General features: G+C 39.6%; 1 protein-coding gene across 1 annotated transcript in view; it reads left to right on the top strand.

Annotated features, from left to right (window-relative positions):
* LOC134527831 (uncharacterized) overlaps positions 1–17,640 on the top strand; it is a 974,295-nt gene that overhangs the window by 258,062 nt on the left and 698,593 nt on the right. The window lies entirely within an intron of this gene.

Genomic DNA, 17,640 nt, shown 5'->3' with positions numbered 1-17,640 from the left:
TTTTAAGAAAACACAATTGAAAGATCAATCCTAGTCTTAACCGTTTTGCCAACAATTGTTTTTGTATAATCTAATATTAAATATTTGCTCAGTTTGAGCATAGCACATAATTTAATGGAATGTCTTGTAGCGACTGCTACAAATATGTAGGTAGTTTTCTGGTTTAGCATAGCATTTTTTTCCCTTTCGGAATTATTACAGCTGCAATAGTACTGCCAATACAGAACTATAGTATGACATTTGAAAAAAAAATAAAAATAATAAAATATAAAAAAGTAAATTTATTATAATTAACTATGTTATGCAAAATAAGATATTTAATGTAAACAAGCTGGGAGTATCAGTCTGGCAACAGTGGGCGCCATTTCCTCCGCACTGCAATTCAAGCGCGAGGCAGACTACATATTTGTGTCGCGCTTCACTGGCCGGAACCAAGACTGTGACGAGTGCGTCTTCGCGTCTTTCTCGCGGGCACAACAGCCTCGCCGCCATGGCAACGTGATGCCGCGGTAAACATCCCCAACCCTCCAACCGGGTTCGCGCACAAGGAGCTGCTATCAGCGGCCGCGATCCCCGGAGCCAATCAAAAGCTACTCGCCTCGCGGAGCAAGCGGGACGTGACGTCAGCGCGAGATGCGGGCATTTGCGACGTCGAAACCTGTCGTCTTCGAGCTCACGTGCGGATCTTGAGATTCTGCCTCCGTCCATATCCATACGCGCCCTTCCTTTCTCTATATGCTAATTATGTTTTTCCATCAGAAAATTGTTTTCATAAAATTGATAAAACCACTTCTAAACAATCAACGATAATTGTATTATTAGTTAATTTTTATTTATGATCAACACTCAGTTATAGAATCATTCAAGCAAAATAACACAAAAGCAAATAAGAATACGCTGAGGAAGGATGAGTAGTTCAGTTTCCGTAGTTCGTTTTTTAACTCAATTTTTATGAGTGAAAATGGCTCAAAACGCGTGATATCATTGTCTGGAGTTGTTTGGCTCCTGGGTTGTAGTTGTGTCGAAGGCGAAGACATCACCGACGTTTCGGTCGACGTTGCAGCCGCCATCATCAGGCAGTAGTTACAACTGCTACCTGATGATGGCGACTGCAACGTCGACAGAAACGTCGGTGATATCTCCTCTTTCGGCGCGGCTACAACCCAGAAGCCAAGCAACTCTTATTATACAGCAGGTTGAATAAGATACAGACCGACAAACTACGGCTGCATATTTTGTTGCCGCTCCCCCCTTCTCAGAGAGGAACAACAAGGGATTTAAACTGAACAAAAAACTATGCTGATCGTGTCCTATTTATTCACCTTTAAATAAATCAAACACACAAAATTCACTGTAGGTGTTTGGAACAGCACATGTTCTCTTGATCTTATGTACAATCTTCGTGTTATGACCAGGACTCGCTCTCGAATAACAACTGTTGACAAGCAGGAAAAAAAACAGTAACCAATTAACATAATAAGCTATTAAAACTTTATACAATCTTGATGGCCTTCTAAAAAAATATATGGTAAGTATTTAGCTTGCACAGGCAAATATTTTAACAAAGGCTTCCTGAAAGAAAACCGGCTCTTTTGCTGGGTGAGAATTAATGTCAAAACACTGCTATGACTTTTTCGTGGGAGCCACAGCAATTAAATCAACTTCTAACATCAAAACTATGTTTAAGACCATTAGTTTATAATTCTCGCCAAATATACCAGAGAAAAATCTTAGATTCACTGGAAACTTATCACGAGGCAGAGACAGAATATAATATTACAATAGTATATATATATATATATATATATACATACATATACATACATATACATACACATATAGTTTGGCGCCCAGAACGAACCAGAACGATGGCGCACCGATAAAGAGTATCGCTCCACTTCCAGAGTTAGGTGGAGGGGTCGCGAACTGTCACGCACCGGAAAACTACTTGCAGGTCACATGACTGAATCAGAACATTTTCCTCTGGTAGTTAGGCAACTGGAAATGCTTCGATATATGGCGGGTGGTAAGCATCATGGGTTAACATGATACAAAGTCGGGAAGTACATAAATAGCTTTGCGGGCGGCAAAATTACACTCGCAACAGGTTCATCACGGGAAAATAGGCTGGTATAATTGTTTTGAAGTCAAAGCTCAACTTCGGGAATATTGCAGATAATAGAAAAAAAGTATACCTATACGAATGAACGCCGGACGTCTGAATAATGTTTGAATGAACTAATTGCTACAATCACCGCAAAACGTGATGCTGTAGAAAATGATTTCATTGAAATAATTGGGGTAACAACCTTATTTAAAAAAAAAAGTTATCTGACGTAATTTGTGACAGACACACACACACACACACACACACACACACTAGCTGAAGTACCCGGCATTGCCCACCCCTTCCCACAGGGTGAAGAGGATTTTTTTAAATGTAGACAGTAATTGTCTTCTTAATTTGAACGTTATAACACTTAATTATTTAAATGAAATAATTTTACAACAATATCAAAATGCGTGGTGGTTGTATAACTTCGTGACATTAAACATAATCCAGACTCTCAGTGTCCTAGCTTAAATACTTTATTAATTACAGTACAAATATTATTCAGCTCCAACTTCAAAGACGTATACGAGCCTGGGGAACCACTTTAGACAACGAGTAGTAGTTTATACATGTTTTCAACTTATTTTGTCGTGATGAATCTGCAGCCAAAGTTTGTCCGTCGAATTCAGTTTCCACCTGTATAATTATCTCGTTACTTAACCCTTAAAAGAGCGGTTTTACACGTTTTTAACGTCGGGGATCAGCCTAGTTGCGTAGTCAGACATCACCAGAGATAGCGACGGCCATGTGTCGCCATCGTCAGTTGCGGATTGCTGCCCACTACCACGTTGCACAACAGTTGTTTCTATTGGTATTGATTATAGGCTGATTGCTGTAATAATAACGGAGTCTAAGAGACTTATAAAGCGTGTTTGCGCGTGGAATATAGATCGTAGTTGCAGTCGGCGCTCGAGTAGGTAGTGGTGTGTCGTTCATAAACGAATCGTTCAAAATGAACTTATCTTTGAGCGAACGAAAGCATATGGTCCGTTCGCTATGTAAAGAATCGGTTCTTTAAAAGTCGATTACTCGAAAGGTGAACACGATTCGGCAGAATATTAAGCGCAGAAAGAACGAGAGAAGAACCGGCCAGTCTGGTTCGTTTGTAAAATCACTCATGATGTCGGAAGTCACAGTACTCAGAAATCGCTGTGTGAACGTGTTCATCAAGAAAGCAAACGGTAACTAATAAAAAAAAAAGTGTAACTTTAAAAGAGCTGGGGAGAGACTCAACAAGTATCGCGTTACGATTATTGTTCATGGATTATCTTGGTTTTGTTTACTATAATTATCTGTGACAGCTTTGAAATGTGTTCACGCACAATTTTTGTATTAGCCAGACGTCTAGAATTTCAGATATCAGACCAGGCAACACTAGGCCAGCCACCTAGACGTAACGAATACTCGAATGGATGAACGATTTATACTTGAGATGTTCCAGATCTCGTTTTCGGTGGTCATAACTAAGAAGAACCAAATGAACGAATCTTTTGAAAGACTCATTTCATGAATCGATTATGTCAATTGAATCGTTCTGCCCGGGAGAGGGGACGAATGAACGTGATTGGAGGAGGTGGGCTGGTATCCCTGTGGAAGCAGTTCCAACCGCCGGCGTTGGAGCACAGCCAACCAGCAGTCGCCTCGTCACGAGTGTGACAGGGGTATGTTAGGAAAAGGGGGGGGGGGGGTTGTCTCATGTTCGTGTGAAATCCCACACCGCTTGATGTGTCCTGTGTTCCCTCACTCGCCGGCGTCATGTTTTCCACAGTTTTACCTTTTTTTTATAATTTCGGGTTTTTTTTTGTTGTCCTGCGAGAGCGAAAGTATAAAATTTGTAACTGTTACTGCGAACAAGAGGAGTGACATTGCCCGGCGCTGAAAAATTATTATTTTTTTGCAGCGCGAAATGTTTTGTTTTGTTTTGTTTTGTTTGTTGTCGCACGCCCGGCTATGTGAGATTGTCTCGTGTTAATTTAAGCGGAGCTTTTTGAAAAAAAAAATATAGGGAGAGAGGAAACCTGGACCGTGTGTTATTTAATGTTGTTTATTGTAAGTCTAGGCCCTAGAATTTCGTATTATATTCCACCACCACGATGCCCTGCAAACAGTTGTGCTATTGTAACATCGTTACCCTGACCCGCGCTAGCAGACCTCTAGCCGGTGGCAGTCTGCCGGTTATCAGCGTTGCCAATCCCGTGTGTGTCAGCGAGAGACGAACAAGCGACAGCCATCCCTGGAGTGTGTACAGGACTGTGGAGTCTAGCCAGGCTCTGTAATTTACTTAAGTTATGAGGTCTCTACATGGTGATAAACATCGGCCCTATTATTAAAAAAAATATGAAGTCTCGCCTGTTGGTCTATATTTTTATAGTCCCTATACATTACTGTAAAAAAAGCTTCACTGTTTTGAGCGAGTGAAACTTTTTTCGCGAAGCACAGGCGTGTCAGGAGATAAGCACCATCGCTTGCCACGGGACCTGTGATCTCGGCGATCAGTAAGCTGGCGGGGTGCTTGTCTGGTTGTGTAAATAATGGGGTGTGTGGTCAATATTTGCCTTGTTTTTAGTTGAAGTCAAAATGAGAACGATCTCCCGACACTTACCTTTCCCATCTGGATAACAATTTTTTTTTTCAGTTAAAGTGAAGTTTAACATTAATTCTTTGATGCTTTGTTTAACAATAATGGCTTAGTGATGGCTTTTATATTATAATTTCTAGCGAGTTCCTTTCAGTCTATTAAACAGACTTCTGGCCTTAGCCCTTATACGGGCACGGTTGGTTTTACTGACAATTTGTTAACCACAGTGACTTCATTATTTGTATTGTTACGAATGGGGAAAACTTGTCCGGAAAGGATAGCCAAAATTAATTAACTAGAGTTTTATTTATGAATTTCTATGTACATTTTCTTCTAGATTACAACAATTCAAATGAAGGTCCATAGATGAATCACATTTCCATAATTCCACATTCACTTTCTCCACTGGAGCTCGATCCCAACACACTGCCTCGCACTACTCACTCGTCCGCCGCGCCGCGATACGATACTGTCTCCCAGATGCTCAGATCTTAGCACACGAAGCCTGTCGCTCGTCGCCCACTATCGTTCGCCAAGGGGTCATTCAACATCTTCACTTGGCTATTGGTCGCCGTTCGTCCCGCTTTAATACCACTAGGTTAGTCGACTTAGTGCTAGAAGCTGTGGGTTTCGCCGCTTCTGAGGACGTACCGAACCCTCCATAGGGGCCGAGACGCCGCTGCTAATAGGATTTCCGTGTAGCGGTAGAGGAGGGACGGGCGCTACCTCTGTCCGGGAGGTGGGACCTCCCCTGGACCCCCGCTGGCCTGCCTCGTCTCTAGCAGCCTCGCAACAATATGAGATAAAATCTCCACGTACTTATACCCCCCGATGTGTAAAGCAACTCTCTAGCTGCATTATCGCGCCTGCCTGGAATAATATTGTCTCATCGGTGAGGTGGGATGGTCATGGTGCGAGCGTCTTCATACACACACCATGCATACTCATAGCTGGTTTGGGAAGGTGGGGCGGGGAAGGGGTTAGAGAGGCGTGGTCCATTAGCCCTCCGCAGATCTACTTTTCATCTCATTGAAGGGCTGCTCTCGTGAATTAGAAACACACTGCATATACCTAGAAACATTCAAGACAAAGTTGTCCAAGTCATGTCTGTTTCTGAGTTAGGCGTAGATGCCGCCATGGAAGAGACCTCGCGGTCGTCTACCATCCGGACATCGGAGCATACCGACCGAACACCAAGTACAGTGTTGGTGGGGGGGGGGGGGGGGGTTGTGGCAAGACGCGCACAGGATCAACCCTGCCACTGTACACTCTCGTGGCACCAGTCACCAGTCACCAGTCACCAGTCACCAGTCACCAGTCACCAGTCACCAGTCACCAGTCACCAGTCACCAGTCACCAGTCACCAGTCACCAGTCACCAGTCACCAGTCACCAGTCACCAGTCACCAGTCACCAGTCACCAGTCACCAGTCACCAGTCACCAGTCACTGCGGTGCACAGTATCAGGACCGTGTAGGGACAAAGTGAAAGAAACTTTCCCTGACCCGGAGTTGGGACCCGGCATTGTCAGTACCGTTCATCTCTGTCGCACCCGTAGTGTTCAGGACCCGTATGTTCCCACTAGTGGGACTTCCCTGGCACTTGCTGCTGCTTCATGTGTTGAGGCACCTCGTTAGCGCACTTTTGTTCATCGACAGGATTCATTTTCTTCCTAAAGACCCTGTCACACTGTCAAAAATTCCGCTTCCAACACCCTGCAATATGTCCAGTGAAAAATATATTTGGCGGGTTATGACGTCACAAGCGCAGCCAAGTTAATTTGACAATATGGAATACTTGAGTTATAATTATTATATCTAACATTTTATTTACAAATAGAAAAACTGACATGAAACATTATGTATGCATTACTGTGATAATGCCGTGTCTTCTGATGAGAGCCACAACTAAAAAATTTCCGAAGTTTTCCAAAGTTTGCCAATCGGTTGGGAAAAAAAATTGTATATATTTTACGGTCATAGAGTATTTTAAATAACGCTAACCTAACCAACATTTCATTTGATTTGCGATAACCTAACCTAACCTAACCTAACCTACCCTTCTGGAAAAAAAGAACTATTATTGATTACTCTGACCGAACCTAACCCAACCTACCTTTTACTTCGGTAAACTTCGGAACGGTTCGGGTTGTGGTCGTGGTGAACTGTAGTCCCTCCCCTGTGAGCCCGAGGTGCATGCAAGCAAAGACGGCTAACGCACGCCGGTGCGCCTGGCAGCCCTGGCCAGGAGACTGCGCGCACTCTTGGCTGTGTGCGCGGCGGGGGAAGGCAATTTGCATGCCATTGTAACTGCGGAATTATGCGGTGTGTGCGGACGCTGGCTGGCGATAGAGCTGAAGAACACGAGGTCAGCGGTCTCCCCTCTAGGCGCGCCGAGGGAGGACCATCAATTAGGCCGCCGGTCCTATCTTAGCGCCGCGGGGATTACCATTGTCCCTTTCCGACGGTATTTCACCCTTCCTCCTCCCCGGAGCCGCCCGGAATTGATGACGGGAATTGCCGGTAAAATATACACCGTCGGCGGCCCTTCCCCAGACCCAGGGCCAAATTGAGACCGGCGTCCCGTTTCCACCGGCGCCCCGTTTAACGACGCCTGCCTCCAGCCTCCTCCGGCGCCATCTTTCATTATCCGCTACCCGCCCCCGAGAGGGCGGCTGCGCATTCTGCACGGATTCCTTCAGACACAGTCGGTAGAAGCTCTGCCATGTGCGCTGTGCAGCTCTGCTAGACATCTCCGGCTCTCACTGACACACGCGGGAGTCACACCGCCTCAAGGGTTCACCCTGATGGTCAGGTACACCTCGGCGTGTTATGTGCCGAGAAGTGTTGAGACACAGGTTTTTATACCGTATGCTCACAATTATGTTCTTGCTGCAATTACCTTTTAATCGTTTCTTTAACTCAACTGTATATGTTGTTTAGAAATACAATTTTTTTTAAAACACTAAAATTCGGTTGGGCCAAAAAAAAATTGTTTCAGGAAGTAGTCCATATTTGTTTCGTCGCATGTTAACAAATATTTTTCTTTGTGTACTTCTATATAAATGTAAATGTTCGTTCGTTCAAATTCTTAAAACTGCGAAAAATTTTAACCGATAGCTTTGAAATTGTGACATAACGTTGTATTCGAATATGCGTGCGTTTTCATGTACCTATGTCACACCTGTGACAAGTATAAAAATAGATAAAAATATTGATAGGTAAAACATAGATTTTAAATATTTTTATTGTATATAGAGGTATAGGTATATATAGTGGGATATATATATATAATTAGAGGTAGATATAAATATATATAGATATATACATATAGAGAGAGAATTGGAGAGAGAGATAGAGAGATAAATGCAATTCTCAAAGACATCCTCATATAAAACCCTAAGAAGAAAATGGATTTACGACAGTCACTGCAACTAACAAAAACATTGCGAAAATGATATGAGTGTTCGCTCCTTAGCTAATTAAACAGTCGCCAGTCCCGCTGAAAGCGCGCAAGTGAACTATGGGATTGTGTGTGTGTGTGTGTGTGTGTGTGTCCAGTGTAGGCGAGCCTGCCTCAATCTGGCCGAGCTGCGGTCCGTGCCAGTGGCCGCGTGCTGTCTGGGCTAGTCACGCGCCTAGCGTCATGGCCAGTTGCCACGGCGCGGCGCGGCGAACAGTAGCTCGAGACTGCTGCCCTCCCGCCTGGCGGGTTTCCTCGTGGTGCTCCCGTGTCCCGCACCCGTTCCTTTCGCCATCGCTGCCCCTCCCCTGTAGTGACACCCGATGTCGACGAGGTGTTTAGGCTCGGTCTCACAAGACATGGTGATTCGTTGTTTTCATTTTCTCGTCATTACTATTATTTAATTAACGGATATATCTATAAATTTAATACGATACCACTTTTGCATATTTTTTTTCAGTCACAGATATTTACAAAAGATATTCACTTAGTATAAACTATCATGGGTGTAAAATGGTCTTGCAAGTATTCGTAATTGTTATAATTTGCTTGAATTATTACAGCTATTATTTTTAATTTCCTTGAAAATGTTGATGACATAACAAATTGAACGGAGGTATCGTGTTTTAGTATTTAAGAAAACGCTCTTAATAATAGTAATAACAACAAAAATGATTTAAAAATCGGAGCGAGTCTTTCAGTATACTCGCTAGTGATGTGTAACATCTTACCTCGGTAACGAGCCAATTCATGTGTTCTCATGTTGCAAATACACTTATAATACCAATCTGACACGAAATTTAATTTAGGATTTTCTAAAAATAATACTAATGATATACGAAGTTGTTTCAACGTAGTTTCCACATCCGCTCCTAGAATTAGCTGCTGGAATTGCTACCGGAATATCCAATCATTTAATTATTAGAGCAAAATATTAAACTATATTTCTAACGGCTTCGATAAAGGCGAAAATGACTTGGAAAAAAATACGAAACCCTGGCTTTGAACCTGATTTTCGACAAGGAATTTTATTAAAATACTGTCCATCTTGTTAGCCTTAATTAAACAGTTTATATTATTAAGTTACCCTTTGTCTTTGAATGCTGGTTCTCGCCATCCGCCACAGATGGCAGCACCGTGGTTGTTACACGTTTCCGTCGCATTCACGAAATTACTCCCACCGTGTGCCGTATACCGAGAACTAAGGTGATACACATAAAAAAAACATGACATCTTAGACCGAGCCTTAAGCTCTCATTCATGAAACGCGTTTGATTCAAGGACATGTGCTGCGAGTGTGTTTGCTGACGTCATAGGACGGCGGTGCGGTCAGGCGCTCCCAGAAGGTTCTCGGTCCACAACGAGCAGATGGCTACCTGCTGCGTACTGCTGCCAGTCGCGCTCTCGAGTGCACCCTCGGCCAAGGGCGCAGTGCGCACTCCAGGTCCCACATGGTTCAAACTGCTCCGAATGCGCGAAATTCTACCGAGAATTTGTTAAAACTCCACCGCTTGAATCAAGAGGATCCCTACTGAAGCGCTCTGATTTACCAATGGTGTTCAGTAATTACGTACCGCATAAACAAAGGCACCGATCAGAAGTCCACAATCGTGCGAATTTACAGAAGAGTAAAAAAATGAGTTTTCCAATGCCTCTGTTTTTTTCCCGTCAACCTCCATATGCATGTGTTCGGCACGAAGGTATTAATGATGAAGTTATATCTTATGCGACCTTTTACCAACAGCCACAGGTACATAGCATTGTAACTAGACTTAAATTTGTCTGGCTCACCTTAGACAATTAAACCTCTTGCTAGATGCTTAAGAAATTTTGGTTAAGGTTCGATAGAAAGCTAACTTAATCTGCAATAAAGAAAAAATCACTACATTTAGACTTAGGCTCCATTTGCTCTCAGGCACAGATTTTGTTTAAGCGATTTACGTTCACTGATTTGTCAGTAGTTTTCACTAATTTTCTAGTGAACTACATTATTAAATAAGAGATTTATAATGAAATTCACTTATTTACAAGTCAGTTACATTACGATGGCAGAATTTTCATTTACTATCATTTCAGTGATTCAAATCAATAGCTTATTCACATTTAGGCCTTATCGGTCCATTAATCGTTTAACAATGCTCTATCAAATTAAAAAAAATTATATGTTGAAAACGCAAAACAAATATGCGTGGTGTTTTTCAATAAAGTTATTAGATAATTTTGTAATAGCTATTGTCTTTATTTACCGTACAGATCAATCTACTATTGCATACTAAAGATAAGAGTGCACTACTGAAAGAAGGCTATACATAGTGCAGAATTTCTCAATGATTGTCTCGGAATCCTTTATTGATTGTCTTTTTTTTTTGTGTGTTTCAGGTGAGTTGGTGAACTTGTGCATTGCCTAGAAGTCTGCCCGCAGCTGGTATGTAAACTTTAGCTCTTGTTATGTGATTTTGAATCGATTAAAATACGTTATAAGTTTAGTCAGGTAACCTGAACAAAGAAACTTGATTAATTTGACAAAGAAAACCTTAAAAATTTTTGAGACGTTTTACATTGTTTTGTAAACTTCAGATGTTGAGAACTTCAGTTGAATCAGACATTTGAGAATGTACCTGGCACACATGATCAGAGACGCTACCATATCGCGGTGTATTCGGCCGCCAGATCAGACTCTACAGTGCTGTACACACTGAAGGGTTGGTAGACTGTTAATTTGCTGTACTTGTGTCAGATGTCTCCTTATTTCACTCATACACACAGGGTTAGCTCCACCGATGGCTGATGACGCCACTGGCTCGAGGTCTGCTAGCGCGTGTCGGATAAACTATGGTCTAATCACACAAGTTTTGTACACGCTTAGAAATTACAGTAAACTTACGGACTTTTCGACGAAGAATAAACTCCAAATAGTTCATATTCTTTTTAATTTTAAAAATTAGATTTTCTTAGAATCTGCGCTATAGTTTTACTACCCTATTTTCTGTTTTTAGAATAAACACACACGTAAAAGATATAAGAGTAAATGCAATAGGAATGGCGGAGCTGGAACAAGGTCCAGGGTGTGAATTGTGTCCGCCATCTTGAATTATGACGTTACGTCCGCCATCTTACTGTCAAATTCCCCTCAAATTAACGGAAAATTCCTAGAAATTTCCATATTTTGAGGACATAATTTCCTTATCGAAAGAAAATTTCCCGTTTTATTCCTCAAAAATTCAAAAATTAAAAGTGCCTGAAAATATATTTGCCTAAGAAAAAACCAAAATTCCTAAACACGGCTTAAGGCTCCTAAAAGCAAGCCATCTTAAGTCGCCTTGACCGTAACTTGAAATTCTTTAACTCTTTACAAAAATAATTCCGAAAAAAATTCCCAAAAAAATATATATATATTTTTTGGTGAATAATTTATTTCAGTTTTCGCTTTGATTGCCGGTGAGAGTAAAAATGTAATTTATTAATAAAAAAATTAAAAAAAAATTTAAATATAAATACAATTTAAATAAAAATCTTGCTTACAGTGGATTCTGCCATTTTTATAGTGAAATCACAGCCACCATATTAAAAATCCGTATTATATAGAAAATCGGGAAAAATTATAATTTTATAAAATTAATTGAAATAAATTTTGATAATAAATATAAAAGGAACTAGGTTTTAACCTGGTTATGCAATTTATTTAAAAATGGTGACGAATCTTTCCTCCAGAAAGTCACCGGTAGACTGACCTCCCACCAATAATGCCAAGGCAGATTTTACGTCACCCAGTATGACGTCACGACAGCCATCTTGTTTTACGTCTACTTGAGCCGACCATCTTGCAACCGACATACTGTCACCGTATTAGTTTAATTTTTACCGTTTAAGAGTACAGTAATTATTTATTATCCTGTTGGACGTCAGGGCCGCCATTTTGAAATTATGTAATTATTAAGCTATAAATTTGAGAAAAATTTCAAAAAAATTACCCATTAATTGATTGGTGGATTCGATCAAATGGCTGCCCTCGGTTCAAATCTTTATCAATGCAATAAAAGAATAAAAAAATGTTACGTTCGAGACACAAAACACCTTATAATTACAATTAAAAAATGTATTACACAATAGCAGTTGGATTTTACTGTCTACATCCACTTATAAAAAAATTCCCACTTCACTCTGTGTTCAACCAGGGCAACGCTGTGTACTTCAGCTAGTTTACAATAATTAACGTAGGGTAATTTGACAAATATTTTTTTGTTACAAGAGTACTTATTATACTCGCCACAAACTATTGAAACGTTTTCTTACATATTCTGTGAGCTCGTTTAGTGTATTATTTTTAAGTTTTAGTCTTCCAAAAGTTTCCATAAATAGTATCGTCAAAATGATGAATTATTTGAGAAGTTTCCGACTTGCCAGTTCTGTGATCCGTTGTAAGAGGTTAAACACGCATGCGTTAGGAGGAGTGTTTGTCTTTAGACTTAACAAATGTTTAAGCTTATGTTAATATATCAGAATAATCCTTCTGAGTTCATTTTGAAAGTGAGTCAACTCAGTACACGCAATTCACGATGATCTATGGACAGGAGTTGCTTGACTTCTGGGTTGAAGCCGCGTCGAAAGCGAAGTTATCACCGACGTGACGTTTCGGTCGATATTGCAGTCACCACCATCAAGGCGGCAGTTACCTACTTGTTGTACCTGCAGTTGTAGATAACTGTTGCCCTGATGATGTTGCCTGCAACGTCGCCCGAAACGTCGGCGATGTATAATATTCGCCTTTGACGCGGCTGCAGTCCAGAAGCCAAGCAACGCCAGACAATGACCGCGACAGCCCGCGGTCCTTATTGATCTCAGGACAACTGGTAACCAGTACTTTCCGTATAGCTACTGTTAACATTTACAGCAGTGCTGCAGGATGGAACCTGAACTGGAGTGCGGTCGCAGATTGTGTGCGGAACATAACACGTCTTGCTCTGTTTCGCTGTTCGAAGTCACCGTGACAGCTTGAAATCACCCACACGGGAAAGTTCCTGGATTTTTAGTTATTAGAGCACTTTTTTTAATAGCACTGATACATTTCTTCCCCCTCCGAAATTTTGATTATTTTTTAATTTTGATGTGTAACATCTTAGCTTAAGGTTTACGGCATTTGGTGGAAGTAATTTTGTGAATGCGATGGAAGTCAAGGAACGTTATTGAGTAACAGCCACGGTGCTGCCATCTGTGGCGGATGGTACGAACCAAACTTCATAAATACAAAGGTAAACTAGGAAGTATTTTCTGTTTAATAAATAATAACATGTTGGAATGTATTTTAATGAAATTTCTTGTCGAAAATCATGTAAACAGTCGGTGTTTAGAGTTTTTCAAGTTTTCTTTCGCTTTTATAGGAGCTGTTTCATTATATAGTTTAAAATTTCGTTCTGCAAATCGAATGATTCAATAAACGACGAGCTGCCACGACACCAAATTCTAGAGGTAGGTGCGGAAACAACGTGTGATTCGTGTACAGAATGTACTTGAAAACACAATTGGCATATAATTATATTTATCAAGCTCGGCATTATTTTAAAGAACACATGAATTTGCTCGTTACAGAGGTTAGATCTTACACACACACACATCTCTGGCGAGTACTGAAAGATTATCTTACATTAAATTTTTTTTGTTTGTTTTTGTTTGGCGCAATTAAGACAAGGCCCTTTATTACACTGAACAAGCTCCTAAAATATGACATGTAAACAATAAACAAAACACTAAATTACATGCACTTCTCAAGATTACTGACGAGTCAGTAATGGCTATCTAATAGCAATAAGTTTAGTACTATCATAAACCATATAAATAAAAAAACTAATAGATAAAATAATATTAAAAAAATATTGTGTGTGTGGAATTCAAGCACGACAGAAGCGAAACTTCTTGTTTATTAAGTTTAGATATAGATTAATTATTGGCTTTTTTAATTGAACAAGAGATAATAATTGAGAATAGTAAGGATATGGGTGTGATCTCAAATGAAATAAAAATTCCTTTTTCCGCGCTCTGTACTCTCGCATCCGTTTACTGGCACTTTTTACGCCTCTTTTATCGGTTTATTACCACGTTGCCTTTGTTAATACCTCTTATCTGCTTCTGCCTTTTTATTAATTTTAGGCATGATGTTTAATCACGATATTCAGCTGAATAAAATGAGAGAACAAAAAAAAACACTCCAATCGAACATAAATTACAATTATAAAGACTATCTCAGTATATGTTATTTTGGCATTTCAAACTACATACCAAAACTAAATAACACCCATAAAGCTAATCTCTTAAGTCTATGCGACTTTTTAAAATTTTCAAACACGCAATTCACGTAAAAGTGATTGTTACTTAAAGTTAATTCCTTAAACTAATAACTCTTGTACAAACAAATAAATAAATAAAATTATACTTTAAATAAAATAGAATAACTATGGTAGCGTCAATCGTTAGCCGTTACGAAAACTGAGAGTAGACAAACACAAGTAGCGTTATGAGAATTCCGTAGTATCACTGCTGCGTCATTTCTACCTCACCCCCTCCGGCTGTTACATATATTATGCTACACTACGTACCTATCCGCCCCATATCCACCTTACCATCTTCCCATTCGACCGCTAGCGCTGACGCACTCTCCTCCTCTACCGGTTCCCCCACCCCGTACCTAAATATGCCCCTAATGCGATCGGAATTTTCGTAACGCTCAAAAATAGTAGCCATCTCAGCAAAGAAGTTTCACTTCGAAAATGGAATCTCACATTGGTTCATGACGATATTGCCATTCGCAATCTCAGTATATGTTTGGGTTGACCGTAAGCTTTGAGCATATTGGCCAAGGCTGTTCCAGAAGCGAGGTGCAGTGACTGTACAGGATTTACATAATAATTTTTTTATGCATGAGTTTTAAGTAAATTTCCGGGACAAATATTGAGCAGTTATGTCTAAATATTTTTTGTAGAATGAGTAGAGAGTGTAGTGTGAAGATATGTTTATGTGAAGGCATGGAAGTTCTCACAGCCTCATATTTATATTAATATTTTTTTATGAGTAGTGTCATCAAAACACTAACCTAAATATTCGTATTGTATGTGGATTGACCTTTATGTGGAATTGATTTAGAGAACTATGAATATTTAAAAGTAAAATTCGAGAACACATAGTTACAGAAGTACCTTAAGCTATTTGCAGACAAGAAATGAATCTGAAAATATTTATTCTTATAACAAAGAACGTATGCCTGTGAAATTATTACTAAATTTATAATTAAATGGGGGTGGCCACCTTTTATCGCATTCATTTATTTTAAATTTAGCTATAATTGTATTTTGGGTGAACACTTTTAAAGAGTATTTTTGCAACAGGCTAGAGTGCAAACTGTTATGCATTTTGATCACCGGTGGTCAGTGGATTATGTGTGGAGAACCAGAATTTTCGTGGCTGGTTCGGGTCTCAAGGTAGACTTCTCACATCTCTAGGTATTTGACTGCAACTCTTCGACTGTCCGCTCTTCGACTGCAGGACAATTACTACCGGTAACAGCGGAGACACCAAACCCCTTGACTTGCTCAGAACAAACATGCAGTAGAAAGTCATATGTCGTTTCATTCAAGGATGGACTCAACTTTCCTATACATGCTTTGAATGATTCTTGCAATGGGGAAGGTTTATTCAATCCATTATTTTGGATAAACAGCTGATAATAGATTGTTCACACTGTATGTCATAAAGAAAACCCGAAGAACGAACAAAGAAAAATGAACACATACATAGAAAACAAGCCACATGACAGGAACAGCTCTCAGTTCCCGAAACGTCGCACCTACATTGTTTGGGAGCTACTGTGTTCGCCTGTGCTGTCGTCATTGTGTTGTCAGAATACCTATTTAAAGATAATCGCTGGATTCGTATATGAGTCGCTGCATTGTCAGTGTGTTCAGATTATTTGTTTAGTATCATCGCTGAGTTCCTCTGTCTATCTCTGTGTTGTTCAGGGTTCAAGTTTGTCTATATTTACTGTTTTTGTTGCAACTATCTGATGGTTGTAAGCCCACTGTGTTCGTTTGTGCCGGAATATTGTTCTGCTGAATTATTTGTGCTTTCTTCGAATTTAACATTTGAAATCAGCTGATTTTAGCTTGTTTTCTGTGTATTTGTGTATTTGTTTTTCTTTGTCCTTTATTCGTGGTTTATCTATGACAAACTATGACGTATATCGAAAATAATTATTTGAATTTGCCTATACATTATCAAACGTTTTTGGGGTGTAAATTGGTCGATAACAGGGTCAAATCCTCTGGCGGGTTAGACGTAATTAAGTTACTAATTCTTCTTGTTTATCAATTACTCAGGGTCGTAAAATAGGTGTCACGAGCATTACAGTCCAATCATCAAACTTGAGCAGATGTATATAAGCTTAAAGTATACTTTGTCGGCCAAGGAAGCCGCTAAACGAGTGTAGTTGAAATATTAACTGAGCTTCAAGATTCTCAAAACCATTAGGTAATCACGTATATTGATTAATGAACGATTGTGTAAGTAATTAACTGTAGATAAACAATCAACATTATTAAATACTTAATAAAAATACGAAATTATAGAAAGAATGGAGTACAGGAAACTACTGTCTTAAAGAAACAGTAAGTATCCGAAAGAAATGTGCTTATATTTGGACGTATTTTTGCTCATGATTGAAATGAATAGATACATAATAAAACCTAAAGTGATTCTTTATGAATAATTGTATTAATTTAATAGTGTTTTAATAGTTTCTTATAAAATTACATCTAAATATATATTTAATCCGTCCATGATTAAAGAGCATGCATTTGTGTGGTATACATTTTTAAATTGAGCTTTGTATGTGGAGTTTGTTTTGAAACTCTTCATTTTTATAATATAATTTGTTAATCAATAAAAAATTGGTTTTCCAAAAAACGCCTAGAAACCTAAGATTTTCATTGTTTGGAAGAAAAGAAAGTTATGAATGATTCTTAAAAGTAAGTAGAGATCAAAGTCAAAGGCCACAACATAATGTTTATTAAAAAATTGCATAATTTTATTATTTTAATTTATTGATTTTAATTAATGCGGGGATTGATATATATATAGTCTTATAAAATACTCAATACTATTAAATAACACTTATTGAAGTGATGAACTCATTTATATATACTGTCAAAAAACTTATATTATTATTTCAGTTGAAATATCGGTAAGAGGACGAACCTATAAGAGCAGTACAGTTAAGGAAACTACTGTGTGCAGGATGCAGGGGCGGTCCATACAAACACTAAAACACATACACAAACACTCACACACAGGCAGTAACGCCCGGCAACTCAGCGACGCAAAGCGGCTTCCCTGATTGAAAATCGGTTAATGCATGCGAGCATTATAAATCCCTTTAGCTTTCTGGCCGCGGTTTACATCCCGTCCCCTCCTCTACCCGGGGTTACCCCCTCCACAAGAGCCTG

The sequence above is a fragment of the Bacillus rossius genome, chromosome 1 (assembly GCF_032445375.1).
Source record: "Bacillus rossius redtenbacheri isolate Brsri chromosome 1, Brsri_v3, whole genome shotgun sequence".
NCBI classification, from domain to species: Eukaryota; Metazoa; Arthropoda; class Insecta; order Phasmatodea; family Bacillidae; genus Bacillus; species Bacillus rossius.
Note: the sequence above shows the minus strand (reverse complement) of the source record. Positions and strands in the feature narration are given on the sequence as shown.